The 15935-nt window shown below is 47.0% G+C and overlaps 1 pseudogene across 1 annotated transcript in view; it reads right to left on the reverse strand.

Annotated features, from left to right (window-relative positions):
- Positions 1 to 5662: 5662 nt before the first annotated feature.
- Positions 5663 to 15935, reverse strand: part of LOC149852610 (butyrophilin subfamily 1 member A1-like) — a 59043-nt pseudogene continuing 48770 nt past the window's right edge. The window contains exons 11-16 of the transcript XR_016439461.1: positions 15560 to 15580; positions 15077 to 15097; positions 12555 to 12575; positions 10970 to 10990; positions 10133 to 10159; positions 5663 to 6727 (exon numbers count right to left, since the gene is read on the reverse strand). The product of XR_016439461.1 is annotated as a butyrophilin subfamily 1 member A1-like (transcript). The remainder of the gene's footprint in view (positions 6728 to 10132; positions 10160 to 10969; positions 10991 to 12554; positions 12576 to 15076; positions 15098 to 15559; positions 15581 to 15935) is intronic.

Raw genomic sequence — 15935 nt, forward strand, 5'->3', positions numbered from 1 at the left:
CCTGTCTCCGTCCCTGCGGAAGCCCGGGGGGGGGGGGGCGGGGAGCAGGAGCCAAAACGAGTAAAACTACCGGCAGGAAATGACGGCGGCCCCCGGTGGCCAAAGGCCGGAACTGCAGAGCGAGCGCACTGCCCCCTGGTGGCAAAGGGCGGTGATTACAAGTGTTTGAGCGGATTCCTGTTTGAATGACACGAGTCCGTAGATACGGCGATGTAAATGGGAGCGCCGCAAAATAAAATATATCTGAGTAGTGTTTAATGCGCCACAAAGACTTTTAGAGCAGCGGGAAATCCCAGTCATGCAAACACAACTGCAGTTGTGTCAGTGCAAATGGGAAATCTCGTGTCATCTACACCTGCCTTCTGTTGCCAATTCACCAGGTACCTCTTTTTCTACTCATTAATGTTCATGGAGTTCACAACTAGTAAAACATGAGGTTTCTAGTTCAATTCACTGTGGAGATATGGTTTCTTCTGCTACTTTCAGGGATACATTTCACAGTATTTAGCTTGACAGTCAGAGCTTGAGAAATGCAGTTAAGAGAGGAAAAGAGGAACATAAGCACGTGACACTCGAGTCAGAAACCTTTGGTTCCTTCCTTCATTCCAAATAAAGGAAGCTCTTTTGCTCCATATCTACATCTAACTTCAACGCAAGAAGGACAGTTTTTGTTTGTCTGATCTGACCAACCAATCAGTAACAAAATGGATTTGAATGCAGTTCATTTTGAACACACAAATAATGCAATCTTTGAATAAAGACTGAAACAAACTATCATGGGATCATCTCATCTTTGCATTATTAAATTAACTGTGAAGAACGGTGTCTGTCAGAGGGTAAATAAAACAGCACATTCAGGTACATTTGTGTCAAGAAGCTGAAATTCACCTCCCTGATTGATCCTGCTTAGAAGTTTTGTCCTGTGTCCTATCCTCGAAGAGACAACTCCCATGTATTAAAATGGACTAAAATATTCATTCAAAATGGAAAATATTAAGTTTCACAATGAATTACAGTTATAAACTAGCTGCAGGGTTTACTAGAACTATTTCTTCCAGGATTAAACAGTCCTTTTTTTTCCTTCCAAATTGATATATGTGATTTCCTCTTGCAGTTTCCCTGGCTGGAAAGTGAAGGGATCCCCATACAGGACATTGGAGCAATTCCAAATCCAATCAAGTGAGAATAGAGTCTGCTCTTAAAGAAAGAGCCACATTTCCAATACACTGCAAGTAGGGGCACCTAGGAACATAGGTCTGGAGGGGCCTCTAAGGCCATCCAGTTTAGTCCATTCCCAGGCACCGCTTTCCCCAAAGTTTCCTAACAATGACCCACTGCAAACTTTCATATAGAACAAGTACAAGAACCAGACCAAAGAGGAAAACCCTAGAAAATGGCAGAGGTGAAAGAAGGGGACATGAGGGCATTGGCATTGCAAGGAGAGAGGAGTTATTGAATATATGCACAGAGGAGCCAAAGAAGAGGAACACACCTCCTGCTGTCCTTGCCAGTCTAATGTAAGGGAGAAATCCCAATCCCTAATTTGACAATTGGTTTGACACTGAGCAGAAGAGCAGAGCAGTGTTATGATGTCTATATATCAGCAGGAGGATCAGCCCATCCCAGGCACTGCCCCTCTGTTATAGGTGTGACCACTGTCCAAAGCAAATTCGAGCCAGAGCCCAGGAGCTGGATGACAGCTTTTCCTTCCACTCTTCTACTGAAAAGTAGTTTTTCACTTTTTTCACACTGACCTAAACCATGCTGCCTTCATAGAGGTAGAAAGTGAGGATCCCTGTAGCCAAGTATGAGTGACAGTCCCTGAGGGCATCTCCATTAGATGTTGCAATTGCATTTTGCAGTGCTGGAGCACAGCTGGGAGGGACCGCCAGAGGTCATCTAGTCCAATCTCCTGCCTGAGGCAGGTTTCCCTCTATCCAAACTGTCCTATACAAATGATTATCTATGGCATCACTTTGCATACTAACCCTACCCTCCAGTATATCTGTTATCCTGTCCCAGCTTGGTTTCATCTGCAAATTTGCTGAGGGTGTACTCTATGCCATCTTCCAGGTCACAGATGAAGACAGTGAACAAAACTGGCCCCAGGACCGACTCCTGGAGCACTTCACTTGATACTGGCTGCCAACTAGACATCGAGCCATTGATTACTACAGCCTGTGCCCGATGCTCCAGCCAGCTTTCTATCCACCTTACAGTGCATTCATCCAACCTGTACTTCCTTAGCTTGCCTGCAGGCATGTTGTGGGAAACCGTATCAAAAGCCTTGCTAAAATCAAGTTACACCACAGCCACTGCTCTCCCCACATCGGCAGAGCCAGTCACCTCATGAGAGAAAGCAATCATGTTGGTCAGGCATGACTTGCCTCTGGCGAATCCATGCTGACTGTTCCTGATCACCTTCTTCTCCTCCAAGTGCTTAGAAATGGATCCCTTGAGGATCTGCTCCATGATTTTTCCAAGCACTGAGGTGAGGAGGACTGGTCTGTAGTTCCCTGGATCCTCCTCCTTCCCTTTCTTAAAAACAGGCCCTATGTTTGCCCTTTTCCAATCATCTGGGACCTCTCCTGATCACCATGAGTTTTCAGAGATAATGGCCAGTGGCTCTTCAGTCTCATCAGCCAACTCCCTCAGCCCCCTTGGGTGCATCCCATCCAGGCCCCATAGACTTCTACCTATCCAGATTTTCTATGTAATCCCTAACCTGTTCTTTCACCACTGAGAGCTGCTCATCTCCAAGTCACTGATGAAGATGTTGAACAGTGCAGGCCCGAGGACCGAGCCCTGCGGAACCCCACTGCCCACATCCTTCCAGGTCGAGAAGAACCCATCCACTACCACCCTCTGGGTGCGGCCCTCCAACCAGTTGGCGACCCATTTGACCGTGTGGGCATCGACACCACAGTCTCTCAGCTTTTTGATGAGGACAGGGTGAGAGACAGTGTCGAAAGCCTTCCGGAAGTCCAAAAAGACTACATCCACAGCAACCCCTGCGTCTAATGATTTGGTGACCTGATCGTAAAAGGCCACCAGGTTGGTCTGACAAGACCTGCCACTGATAAACCCATGTTGGTTGCCCCTGAGCATGCATTCCCCCGCAAGGCCCTCCTGGATGTGTGCCAGGATAATTTTTTCAAAGAGCTTACCCGGGATTGAGGTCAGACTAACTGGCCTGTAATTTCCCGGGTCCTCTTTTTTTCCCTTTTTGAAGATAGGGACCACATTGGCCCTCTTCCAGTCCTCCGGCACCTCGCCAGAGCACCACGAGTGCTCATAGAGCCGCGCCAGGGGTCCCGCAATGACCTCAGCCAGTTCCTGTAGAACCCTAGGGTGAAGATCGTCCGGACCAGCGGACTTGAACACGTCCAGCTTCTCCAGAAGTACCCTAACTAACTCCTCGCTAACCCTTGGCCCAGGCGTGTCTCTCTCGGGGCCCGAGGGGGGCCCAGCAGGGAGGTGGCTGAACTGGTCCCTACTTAGGAAGACAGAGGCAAAGAAATCGTTAAATATGTTAGCTTTGTCATCTGGCGTGATGACTAAGTTGCCCATCGTGTCCTGCAGGGGCCCCACATTACCCGGGACCCTCTTTTTACCCCCTATGTATTTGAAGAAGGACTTCTTATTGTCCTTAATCCGGGAAGCTAGTCCTATCTCCAACTCTGCCTTGGCCCTCCTGACTGCCCCCCTACATCCTCGGGCGACTATAACATAGTCCTTCTTGGCGATGACCCCATCTCTCCATTGGGTATATGCCTCCCTTTTAGCAAGGAGACATTCCCGGATGCTCTTAGTGAGCCATGGGGGTTTATGTGCCCTCCTGCTCCCTTTGACCCTTGTTGGGATTACCTCCCTTTGGGCATGGAGGATCGTCTCCTTAAGGAGCAACCACTCACCTTCGACATCTGATTCCCTTCCCCTCTGGGTCCTCAGCGCTTCCCCAACTATCCTCCTTAGCTTGTTGAAGTCAGCCCTCCTAAAGTCTAGGGCTGTTGCCTTGCTGCAGCCCTTTGCCACCTTACGCTGGATGGTGAATTCCAGCAAGCGATGATCACTGTCTCCCAGGTGGCCCATCACCCGCAGCCCCCTCACCAGGTCATCACCCGTGGCCAGCACTAGGTCCAACAAGGCGTCTCCCCTGGTGGGACTGTGCACCTCCTGGGTTAGATGGAGGTCCTGCAGTCTGGCTAAGAACCGACGTGAGCGATCAGACTTGGCTGACTGCTCCTCCCAGCAGACCTTTCCAAACTGTGCTGCCAGCGCAGTAGTGTGGGAGCTGCGCTTGACTGTGAAGACTGAGGTGAAAAAGGCATTGAGCACGAGCCTTCAGCTTTTTCTGCATCCTCTGTCACGAGGTTGCCTCCCTCATTCAGTAAGGGACCCATTCACTTTCCCTGATCCACCTCTTGCTACCGACACACATACCAGTATAGGATCCAGTGCACAGGCGCCTCATTTGGGAAATTGCTTCCTTGTGTCTTTATTCATCAAGGTCTCTGGAAAGACACCACGATCCAGATCTACAATGCAGTGATCATCCCCACTCTCCACTACAAGTGTGAAATGTGGATGACCTACCATGGTCATCTCAACAGCCTGTACAGGGATCACTACCTATGTCCTAGGAAGATCCTCCACTCCACATGAAATGGGAAGATTGTCACACAAACGCCAGCATCCTGGCTGAAGCCAATGTTACCAGCATTGGAGTCAGTGATCCTCAAGCACCAAGTTCACTAGACCAGACATTGTGAGGGGATGCCTGACTCTTGACTCAGGACTCCCAAAACACCTGCTCAGCTCCCAGTCTAGGCTTGGCCTGAGATCTCATGGTGGCCAGAGGAAATGCTGCAAGAGTATATTGAAGGCATACATCTAGAAAATGGATGCCAACTTGAAGAGCTAGAGAGTGCTGGCGAGCAGCTGACCCGAGGGATGAAGCAGGCTCAACCAATGGCCGTCCATTGCAAGGTGAAGCACACTGCCCTCAATGCAGAGAACAGAGGACAGAGAAAAGGCAAGTGCACGAATCACTGCCCACAGCCTACTTTCCCCTGAGGAAAGACCTGTAGCTGCTGCAGATGGCTCAAGGATTGGACTCTTAACTCACCTCAAGACCCATCGATCAGTCATGGCAGAGATCTTCCCTGAATCAAGGGATTGGTGACAATGACATCTCTTGCTGCACGGGTCACTTTAACTCTGCATACAGACAATTTAATTCTTTAGATAAGTTTGTTTCCTTACAGTTTATACATCAGTAACTCTGAGCAGACGTGACACTGATATTTCTTACTATCATAGCCCCTGTAAGGAGTGTGAGCAGCAGCTTTACTTCACATTTTCCTGATTTTCCAACATGTGAACTTGGGTTTTTAAATGACTAGGAAGGGCAAACTGATGACTGATGCAGTGGGATTTGGCCACAACCATAGAAAAGGTTTGTGTGTGTCTGGCTCATGGGCAACACAAGAAGTGATGCTACAGTCCCACCAGACTGACATGGGAACTTGCCAGGGAAGGCAATCAGTTTTGTTAATGAGGAATGAAATGTCTTAACGAAACCTGTTGGCTCCACAACATTTATGACACGGAAATAAGATGTGAAATAAATAAATCAATCACCAATCAAAAGATACTTTGATATTTATTAGCAACACCTTTATTGACTGCAATCGTGAGTCCAATTAATCACTTGGGAGTGATTTTTCAATAATTACAATGAGGGAAAAGGGCCAAAATTTGCACAAGTCACTTTTTAAGCAGCGGCAGCAGCTCCACTTCTCAGGACCGGAGGCTCTGAACAAGGAGCGCTGCAATGAACATCAGAGCCAGGTACAACTGCATTTCCCAACACAACCGGCCCCGGGTTTTGGAGCCTCCTCTTCGCCGCCCCTCACCCGACCCCCCGCAGCTGCACCCGTCAGTGCCGGACCCCACAGGCCCCCGAGGGCCCCTCGGTCATGCAGGAAATGACCCACGGGCCAGAGACGGACCGTCCAGCTCAGCCACGTCCTGCTCTCCGTGGTCGGGGGATGAAGAAACCCAACCTGCGCGTCCAGGGTCACGGACACGGCACAGCTGATCGTCTGCAGGGAGAGGAGTCCTCCAGGGTCACAGACATGAGCACGACTGAGGCCAGAGGGGACAACTAACAAGTCCTGTCTTGCACGTTTCCTTTCCCTCTCACTGGCAGCGTCAGAGCCTGATTTCCCTGTCCCATACCCAGAACCAGGGCCGGATCCTGCCCCCTGAGAACGAGGCTGGCGGGAAGGTGAAGATCGGGGCCCCGGTGTCAGCATCGAGAAATGACACCCGCCCCAATGTGCAGTCCAGACAGACCCCGACCCTGCTGGGCACCCAGTGCAGGGACAGGGGGGTGGGATCAGGGGCAGTGAGAGCCTCGTACTGACCCCCCCAGCACCGCACACCCCAGACCCCCTCCTCAGGGCTAAATCTGATCCCTCCCTTCCTCCTCACAGACTCTCTGGCCACCCCCACGGCCCACACCCTCCCCTCCCCCACCTCCACCTCCCACCAGTGTCTCCCTGAGGTGAATCCCTCACGGCCCAGCACACAGCGCTCAGTGTCAAATCTCTCAGGATTGTCGGGCAGATCCTGCCACATGTAGTGTCCATCTCACACTCTTCCCATCCTCAGACAGGACGAGCTCAGGGATGAGCCGTGTCTGGATCCAGAGTCACCTCCTCTGCGGGGAAAGGAGATACAGGAGCGTGAGGAGCAGAGCTCAGCCCGAGGACAGGGGGTGATCGAGGCAGGGGCAGCTCTGGCTGCAGCTGGAGGTGAATCCGGGATTGACCCGAGCAGGAAGGAGCCCGGAGACCTCAGCGAAGGGCAGGGCCGATTCCCCCTGGCAGGAAGAGACGGGCCAGGGACAGAAACACACCGGCTGGGCCAGGGCTGGGACACGGCATCGTTCCCCTCCTGCACCTGCCGGTCACAGGCAGCGATGAGAGACCCTGGGGCTGAGGAGAGCCCAGCAGAGGGTGTGAAGGGGAGAGCATGGATACAGCTCATCTCCCCCTGCACTATCCACTGCCTGTCTTCAGTCCCACTCTGTGAAACCTTCTCCATGCTCAGACTCGGGTACACTTTCCCTGAGAGATATTTTCACTCCAGCAAGTCACAGCCAAAGAAATTAACATTTGGACCAGATAAGTCCTCATGGCACAAAGATTTGTTGTGTCCCAGATTTCAAGTGCAGGTCCAATTTCCCAAGTTTCCAGAGCTTACCCAAAAGGAACAGCCTAAGACATAGCAGATGGGAGGGAGCAAAATATATATACAAATAGGAAAGGTTTAGGGTGAAAATGGAGAGATAATGTGTGGGAAAGTGGGAGTGAGGAAACCATAAGTGACTTATATAAATATAAGGTAATTGTCTTAAAAGTCAGGAGGTGTACTTGGTGTCTTAATAAAGAGAGTTGGAGTATTGTTGTAGCTGCAAAGGTCCAAGAAATGTCCAGGAGGCAAGGATGTTTTGTGGCATATTTATTTTTGCTACTGTATAGTTGGAAGAGCTGTTACACAAACTTTAGGGCATCAAGTGCCCTTCCTCTAATAAATGAGGAAAGATGAAAGAGTATGCCATGAGGGCTGGATGGAAAAGGAAAGCAACCCTAGGAACTACTAAAATTATAGCAGCTCACCTGCTCTTCCAGCAAGTATCATCTCTAGGAGTAGTCCTCAAATAGTCGCTACACATCAGTGACTGTTCCAAGAACTGCCATGTCCCCAGCAGGAAACAACGGAAATAAAAGGAGAGTCACATCCCCTCACAGACAGGGCTGATGACTGTTAGGCTGATGACTGCTTGCTCTCTCTTGTCACCACTCACTGTGATGACGAGCAGACTTTGGGGAGGAAAAAGCAGGAGGAAAGGAAGGAAAGTGGAGGAGAGTGAATGGACACACAGTGGAAGAGATCACAAAGAGGAAGAGAGAGCAGTTCCAGGTAGGAAGGAGACAACAGAGAGAAGACAAGGGAAGGAAGTAAAGATAGATATGGGTGTGGGAACCAAAAAGTAGTAATTTAGAGAAAGTTGTCTTGGTATATGAATATAAAAACAGGTGCTCATATAACTCGTCCACTCAGCCACCCTGGCCAACTCCACCCCCTTCACAGTTTCATAGTTGGCAGGGTCAGAAGGGACCTGAGCGTATCATCAAGTCCGACCCTCTGCCATAGGCAGGAAAGGATGCTGGGGTCAAAGGACCCCGGGTAGGTGATTATGTAGCTTCCTTTTGAAGACCCCCAGGGTAGGAGCCAGTACCACTTCCCTTGGAAGTTGGTTCCAGATCCTAGCTACCTGACTGTGAAGTAGCGCCTCCTGATGTCTAGCCTGAATAGGTTCCCCAGTGCTGAGGAGACTCAGCTATTGATATAATTTAAACATTTCACATTTTTTGACAGGACATGCAGTTTGTGCCAAACCTGAAACAACCACAGAACCAGACATGAGAACTCATTAGAAGAGACGTATAAACAGAATATATAATTGCATACAATATCACACCAGGTCAAAATAGATCTAAAATATCAGCGTGCCAGAATTATTAGCCAAGGCACAGACACTGTGATGGCTTCTCTACCAGAGGACCACGCACTTAAGCAGTCTTTGGCATTTCTCAGAGCACTGTTGCTGACATAGGTGTTGATAGTAAAGACAACTTTCCCTACAAACACTCTTTAGCAGCATAACAAGACTACTAATGAAGACCTGCTTCTGCTGCCATTCATATAGTGGAAAAGCCTGCCTTTAGTTAAATGTGAGAAGGCCCAGGCCTATGGAGTAATGGTGGCAGGAGGCAGAAGAAGAGTGTTTTCTTGTACTTCAGGGTAATATAATATAAACCTTCTGGGGGAACTGTCACATAGGAGAGGATTTGAAATTTCCTTTTTAGAGTTCCCAGCTCTGACAAGTGTTTTCCCATGAAGACAGGGCACCAGTGTGAGGAAAGGTGGTCACCATGCTTAAATAGCAGGGACATTATTGGCTCTGGGTACAATGTTCAGAACTATCCAAGTGACTTAGGCATGTATGAATCTAAGACCAAACAAAAGTCTCCCATTAAACTGTGTCCGTATCATTACTGACCTACAGGCCTCTCTGTTGGGTTCCTATTACCCTTTGTGACCAATCTCTACTTGCACCTGACAGGCTGTGAAAGACAGAAGAAGCATCTATCCTAAGTGGGTAAGTCTTTGCAAAAGCCAAAAACAGAGGAGATTTTCAATGTGTGAGTGATTTAATGTATTCTTACCATGTACCCATCTCCTGAAGAGCCACATAGCAGAGATATTTTAGACTCATTAGGGACAAGGGTCTAGGCTAGAACGCAGGGCCCTATCCCTTCCTGGGTGGCTGTGGCCACCTCACTGAGCCAGACACAGCTCGCTTGCTTTCTCCCTACTGGGCCCACATCACTATCTCTTTTGACTGTTCAGAGGCCAGTTTCAGAAGGAGTGACCACAACAATGTGGGGTAATGCAGGAACTGTGCTATGAAAAGAGGTTCAAATCCTGTTGGGGCGAAGGGCACCGAGAACCCAGATTTCTGGTTTCCTGAAGAACTGTCCTAAGTACTCAAATGCTGAAGCTAAAATACAAAAGCGCCACCGCCTCTTGTGCAGTTTAACACTTGCTAGTCGCACATTCCTGGCCACCTACATTTTCATACTTTTAACACCAGTACACATCCAGAAGGGACACGTATACGTAGTAGTGCACCTTTGTAGCCAATACACAGCTTGCTTCACATGCTTAGACTACACGTGTACATGTACCTGTCCAGGCTGCCAGGGGAAATACAATGTCATGTATGCAAAAGGAACCTTTTTGGCATTCAAGTGATTGAAAACCTGCCATTTACACTCACAAGGGGAAATAGAAATTTCTGTGTGTGCAGTGGGGACTGCTAAGTTCATCCAAAAAATGTGGCCATAGGAGGTTTTGAATCCTTTGACCTAAGTAAAAAGCACTTCCTGCCAGAAAATGTTAGGAAGGCCTAAAAATTTGGCCAGAAAGGAAGAAAGGAACTGAAATCACAGGGAAGGAAATCATTGACCATTGATTCAATATGAGCTTTCATTACCTTGACAAGCCACAGCTCTTCTCCACTCTGGAACAAAGAGAAATAGTGGTGAGAACTTATCTGAGCAAATGCAGCTATAAAAGAAGTCTTGGATGAGGAGCATCTGGCTCAAGGAAATGCCAGGAAAGACCAGAGTGATGCTGGACATAAATGAGGCAACATGTGGAAAGATGAGGTGGGACACTGACCTTTCATGTCATTAAATCCACAAAGCCATTAAATCCCTCATCGGACACGGTGATATCAAATGTCTAGATGCTGTTTGACCACTTGCTAAGTTGCAGTGACCAGGAAGCCTCAGTATCCAGAGACACCACTGACTTGGAGCTGCTGTACCATTTCCTGGGAGAGGGCCTGGCTCCAGAGATACTCCATTATTGCCATCTAGGCTGGATTACTGGTAGTCATTCTCTCTGAACTGAGAAGATTCTGGTTGGTACAGAAAACAGCTGTCTATTTTCTCCATGCTTTAGGGCACCTTGTACATGAAGCACATATTTAGGTCCCTCCAATGATTCCCAACCATCTTATGATGCCTTCTTACACCCTTGTTCCTAATCTTCTGACTAATTAACCCATGTAGCTCCAGTTACCTTAGTGTTTCACTTTGTGAACCACTACAACTGCTGTAAGGCCATGGGATACGCACATCGCACAGCCCAGAAAGAAGTGACTGCGAGCTGTGAACAAAACAGTCCTAGCCAAGGGCATCTTCGTGCTACTTCCAGTTCTATCTCCCAACAGGTCGTTTTCAGTATGCAGCAAATGAATCCTACAGCTAGATGGATACATTTTATACCATGGAAAAGGTTATATTGTACACAGACAAAAACTCACCAAGTTCTTGTTGAAGGTCTCCTGAATTGAAAAAAAATACATAAATTAACTGCTTCTCATACAGAAGATTAGCAATCCCAACCTTCCTTCTGTGCAAAGTATTACAGAGCCCATTTATCCAGGCTACAGAGGAACTAATGAGACGCTGGTTCTTTTTCTAGCCCATGGGAGGGTCTTTGTAGGGTCAAATGCAGGGATTTCTGAGCAAGGAACCTTGTTTCTGCTGCCTTCAGAGAAGGAGGATTTCAGGGACATTTTTAACAAGACTACTATGAATCTAACTGATGTATCTCCACTCATTTCCTGTTTTAGGATAAACTAATCTGCAAGATGCAAGAACTGACAAACAACTTGAAACAAAGAGGAAGCACAAATGCCCGTTGGTGTCCCTTTCTGTGAAACCTATTTCACCTGATGAATTATACCCTTTGCCAAGATATACTTTTGATAATATTTTATCATCTCCCGGTACCTATACACAGAATTACAGTCAAGAAATTAACAGTGCTATTTCATGGGACTTCCAAGCTGATGTTGCCCCTTTATGAATATAAATAATAAAATAACACCTAATGACTTCATGAGTGTAATTCTGGTACTTTGTGTTCTGCGTGACAACCTCTCTGTGGTGTTTATCTGTGTATCACTACCAATATGCAAGTCAACTGTTTAGAATTGCATCCTTTTTCTGCCTCTCCCCACTGTTATGCATGGCCAAGAGAAGTGGGGACTCTTTCATGTTTATTTGGCTGTTCTAACTTAGCTGTATCTGCTTTTTAACAGTTTCATTTCAAGAGACCAGGTTAACCAAGTTTGTGTGCATGGGCCCTGCCTTTTAAACTTGTGAAATTTATAAGAGCTTTGATGTCATAAAATAAAAGTGGGTGACAGGTTGCTGAATAGTCCATGGTTAGTGTGACTTGTATGACAGCCTAAGATGGAGGAGCCCTCGGCTAAAGAGCTCCAGGGTAGAAGAGGCAAGCTCCAAGTAGGAATTGTGTCAGGGGATGGCATTGTACTTTACCATCTAGCTGTGCAGAGAGAAGTTTTAATGATTCATAGATCCCTTTAGTGGTTTCTGGCTGGGATCTAGTACCCACTTGTCTCCAAACACCTAACATGCCTCAAATACTAATAGGTCATATAGAAACCTGTACTGCCTGGAGTCTAAAGAGTTGAGATTCTTTTTCTTTTTTTTTTTTTTTTGGTTATACCAACATACTTTCTAGAAGTGAAATATATTGCTGAGACAAAGGGCTGTGTTTGATTACATGACACCTGGCCCCAGACATTGTACAACTGATGATGCTTTGATAGGTGCATGCCTGTATCGGGCATGTTCTGTGTCAGTATTGCAGGAGGATGGAAGTACTGAAATAATGACTCAGGGCCATAGGAAAAACTGCATTATGAGGTCTCTGCCACCCAAAAGCTCTCTATTACTATTTCTTGTTACATCTTCATATCACCCTTCCTGACGAATTTCCTCAGCTTTAGTCATGTTCTTCTTAATTACATATTAAGAGCATCCCCAGTAATGAATTTAACAATCACTCGTATTTCGAACAAGCGTCATGACACTCACCAATTTCTGCATTCTTGTTCTCTAAACAAATAAAAACAAATAGAAATCGTTATTAAAGACCTATTTTGTTACAAAAACAGGTAACAAAATACATAAGGCTTGTGCTGCTGCATCTTCACTTGCAATAGCTAGTGCAAGCTATGCAAGGCCACCAGCACACGTTGCCATTGTACTTGGTTGTGCTGGCGGCTTGGTGTGTGGTCGAGTGCCTGCCTGCCTGCCTGCCAGCCTTTATTTGGCTGTAGTACAATCCTATCCTTCTGATATTGGATTCATTAGAATACAGTTACCTACTAACTACTCTATATTCATTCCCCAGGTATTTACCTTTTATTCTGAAGAGCCATATGGTCAGGATTATAAAAAATTAACAAACCCATGAGGTTTACTGAATAAATGAAACAAAATATTCTGTAGTGTTTAACTACCCACGTGAGATGAGAGTTGTGTGTCAAAAGGCAGATTCCTTGTTTCCAGGACTGAAGATCCTTGATGTTTTACCAAAATGACCGCTGCACCCTCCCTTAATGGTACAAATACATATGTGGGGAGGTTAGGGGCAGGTAAGATCAAGGTGAAAATGTCTAGCTGATGAAAAGGCAGTTGTGGGGAGTGGGGGAGAATAGTGGGAAGAACTGTTGGGCGCAGGGGGCGCTTGAGTGGGTACCAGGGAGCTGACATTATCTAGAGGGGTATTGTGGGAAGGGGGCAGGCAGGGTCTGCGGGAGGTCCGAGAGACTACGGGGGGAAGCAGGTCCACAGAGGGATATACAAGATGGTGACAAAAAGCGCGGTCCTAGCAGGAGAAGGGGGGGGGGAGGGCCGGGAAGGGGAGGCAGGGACCTCTGGGCAGATATGGGAGATTAAAAGGAGGACTGACTTCTGTAGAGTGGACTGGGGAGCAAATTTGGTCTTCAGCTTGGGGATGAGAGGGTTCACGGAGCAAACAGGGTCTGTGAAAGAGGTCTGAATGGCTCCAGGAGGGTTTGGAAGAATCAGGGTCAGGTAGAGAGTTTGGGGAGGCTTGGGATGTTTGGGTGCTCTCTGCTTCTCTGAGACCAAGAATTATTTTGGCCTCACAAACTAAAAATAACAAAATTATTATTGTATTCCTCACACCCCAAGGAAATAAGACCCCGTTGACACTGCACTGAGCTAACCCTCCACCCCTGCTCATCCTGACTTGCTGGCACGAGTGAACACCTGGCACGAGGAACACCTGTAAAACCACAATCAGAAGTGTCTGGCGCGACTGGGGATTTGGTCAGACCCAATCTAGACTCAACTCCCTCAGAGGTGCACTAATGTTAGCTGGGGTTGGCCATTTTTAGACCAGTCTGATCTTCCTGAACCTCTGTACACGTTGCACTTAGATGGACTGAAATAGGGCTGTAAGTGGAAGGTCTGCACATGGGAAGCTCAGCTAGATCTGGTGCCCGTTCTTTAACATGCTCTAGCCTCCTTTAACCTCCCCAAATGTCTATATGTGCCCTAAAAGTGCCACATCCAGGGAGACCCTGGCATGCCAGGAAAGTAATTCAAGGCCATAAAAATCTCAACATTACGTCTTACTTGGAATGAAGTCTACTTTTCATAGTTGATATTGCACTCCTTGGCTGGGCCTACACATTCATTAGTGCCATGTAGTTACTGCCCATATACTTTAGTAATGTCAAAACAGGAGCTAAACCAAAGCCAAAACTGTCACTAGTGCAGAGTAGCGTGGGTGCATGGGTGATACTAGCTTGCAGAGGACTAAGTCTACTGCGCATTATTGTAATAGCATGGCGATTACCATGATACGCTAAGGGACCATAGAATCGGTCTTGTGTGTGTTAAGTCTTTCGTGAGGGAGGATTTCCAGTGTGTGTCATCTGCACGGGGAGTATGGGGGAGACGACAGCCAGGAAAATGGGGAGCTCTGCATGCAGCTGGGGGCAGTGACACGGAGCTGAACAGCTGAGCGGGTGGAAGGGAGCTTGGGCAGGGGGCGAGCTTCCCAGCACAGTGTGCCACCTCCAACTCTGCCACCCCGGCGTCTGCATCCCTCAGCTGCCTGCTAGTTGGAAAGCCTTGCTGTTATACCAACATACTTTCTAGAAGTGAAATATATTGCTGGGACAAAGGGCTGCGATTGATCAAATGACACCTGGCTCCAGATATTGTATAACTGATGATGCTTTGATAGGTGCATGCCCGTATCGGAAGAGCAAGAGCTTTTGCTTTCTCCCTGACTTGCATGTTCTGTGTCAGTATTGCAGGAGGATGGAAGTACTAAAATAATCACTCATGGCCATAGGAGAAACTGCACTGTGAGATCTTTGCCACCCCAAAGCTCTTTTTATTGATGGATTATCACATCTTCATGCCGTCCTTCCTTGTGCATTTTCTCAGGTTTAGTCACAACATTTTTAACTACATTGGAAAAACCGCCCAGAAAAGAATGTTAAGCAAGTAGGAAATCCCTCCTTTTACAAGCAGAAAAAAACCCCACCTTTTGGAAGAAGAAAGATAGCACTTACCAATTTCCGATTTCTGGTTCACTAAACAAAATCAAATATACATGATTACTAACAAGATAATCTGTTACAGCAAATAAAGCAATGAATTCTTATGGGTGATATTCACTGGTGTTTTGAGGATGTGCGTGAGGTTTTCTGACACATGCGTAGCTTCATGTGCTTAATGTGAGGAGCAGGCAGTTGTGCTTTCTCTGTTCTTAGGTATTATGTGTCTCTGTTTCATTAATACGTAACTACTATAAAGAATGCCTGATGGGAAAAAGGGAAACTGCACCGTCACATCTCTTCCACCCCCAAGCTCTCTATTTCTATTTCTTGTCACATCTTCATATCACCCTTCCTGACGAATTTCCTCAGCTTTAGTCATGTTCTTCTTAATTACATATTAAGAGCATCCCCAGTAATGAATTTAACAATCACTCGTACGGGAATACAACTTCTTACAAGAACTCAACCTTTTCGAACAAGCGTCATGACACTCACCAATTTCTGCATTCTTGTTCTCTAAACAAATAAAAACAAATAGAAATCGTTATTAAAGACCTATTTTGTTACAAAAACAGGTAACAAAATACATAAGGCTTGTGCTGCTGCTTGCAATAGCTAGTGCAAGCTATGCAAGGCCACCAGCACACGTTGCCATTGTACTTGGTTGTGCTGGCGGCTTGGCGTGTGGTCGAGTGCCTGCCTGCCTGCCTGCCAGCCTTTATTTGGCTGTAGTACAATCCTATCCTTCTGATATTGGATTCATTAGAATACAGTTACCTACTAACTACTCTATATTCATTCCCCAGGTATTTACCTTTTATTCTGAAGAGCCATATGGTCAGGATTATAAAAAATTAACAAACCCATGAGG

This window comes from Crocodylus siamensis, chromosome 15 (assembly GCF_052110815.1).
Source record: "Crocodylus siamensis isolate JL-2025a chromosome 15, ASM5211081v1, whole genome shotgun sequence".
Classification (NCBI taxonomy): Eukaryota; Metazoa; Chordata; order Crocodylia; family Crocodylidae; genus Crocodylus; species Crocodylus siamensis.